This window comes from Olea europaea, chromosome 15 (assembly GCF_002742605.1).
Source record: "Olea europaea var. sylvestris chromosome 15, O_europaea_v1, whole genome shotgun sequence".
Taxonomy (NCBI): Eukaryota; Viridiplantae; Streptophyta; class Magnoliopsida; order Lamiales; family Oleaceae; genus Olea; species Olea europaea.
This window is the reverse complement of record NC_036251.1, coordinates 11964756-11966337: the sequence shown is the minus strand read 5'-3', so window position 1 is coordinate 11966337 and position 1582 is coordinate 11964756.

The window sequence follows — 1582 nt, the reverse complement described above, 5'->3', positions numbered from 1 at the left end:
TTTTAAAATATTTTCCCCATGAACCTGGTAATTTATTATAGTACATATCTTGGTATACTTCTTGGTTTTCATTACTATAAAATTGAACATAATAATAATTTATAAATTCACAAGTATATTATTTAATTTTACATATATCACATATTGTTAAATTTATTAATTTAATCCTAGCATTATCTTTTTCCTTTATTGCTTCTCTTTCAACATTTCTTATCCAATTTTCTCCTAAAAATTCATCAGAAATATATTCTACTAATTTTTATATACATTATCTATCTGATTTTATTGTTTTTGTTTGTACATTTATTTTTATTAATGTCTTTGTATCATTACTTATTCTTTCCAATCAATTTCTAACATCTCCTTCAAAGGATGCTATTAAAAAATCTATCATTCCTTCAGTATTTTCCCATGTGTCATCTTTATTATATAAAAAAGAATAATATCATTGAATTTGCTCAAGTTAATAAGGCTTTTTTAGTATCTATTTTACAATTTAAATCTATTTTAGTTCCTCTATGGTTAATAGGTTTATCATAATTATCATTTAAATCAAATCTATCTCTATATTTATTTCCTTTAGATGGTTGTCTATCTCTTACTTTATCATAAAATTGTCTATATGATTTGTTATATATAGGTGTATAACTTTAATTAGATTCCTTTAAGTATTGTTTAGAGGTTCCTATCAGATTTGGTTATCCTTCAGTATTCATTAAAACTTGGTATTAATTTATATCACTTAAATTTAATTAATCAAAATTTTCTATAAGTAACTTTAATTCCTCATTCATCTTTATTTTCTTGATTTTCTTCTATTTTTAATTTTCCTAATATTTTTTCTCTAGATCCTTCTTCTTCTTCTAATATTTTAGATAATTTATTCTTTCTAAATTCATCATCCATACTTCCTGTTTTTATTACTATATTTTCTTTCTCAATGTGTTTCTTTCCTTTTCGAATCATTTCTTTTTCTATTAATTTTTTATCTATTTTCTTTCCTTTATTTTTATTATTTTCTTTTATTTCTCTAATTTCAATTTTTAATATATTTATATCATTTCTTATTTCTTTTACTTCATTTTTTAAATCTTGTACATCATTTATTAATATTTTTATTAATGACTTTAATTCTTCCATATATTCACTTATTGACATATTAAAATTTTCTGGTCATCTTTCTAACATATAAGTCAATTTATATCTTTTATTTATCTTTTTTATCTATTATTATTCCAAATCTTCGCTATATCTGTATTTAACAATTCTTCTTTTAGTATGTTAAAATATTTACTCTCAAGTCTTAATCTTTCACATTTTAATTTTATTAATTATCTTTTATTTGATACTTTTATTTCTTCTGGTATTAACATTATATCTTGTATTTTTTCCATTTTTATAAGTAACCTATTCAATTTTAAATCTCTATTATTGTTTACGCTCTTACTTCTCTTTAGAATATAAATTAATCTCTTCATCTTCATATTCTTTAATAATTTTTTCACACACACACACACACACACACACACACACACACACACACACACACACACACACACACACACACACACACATATATATA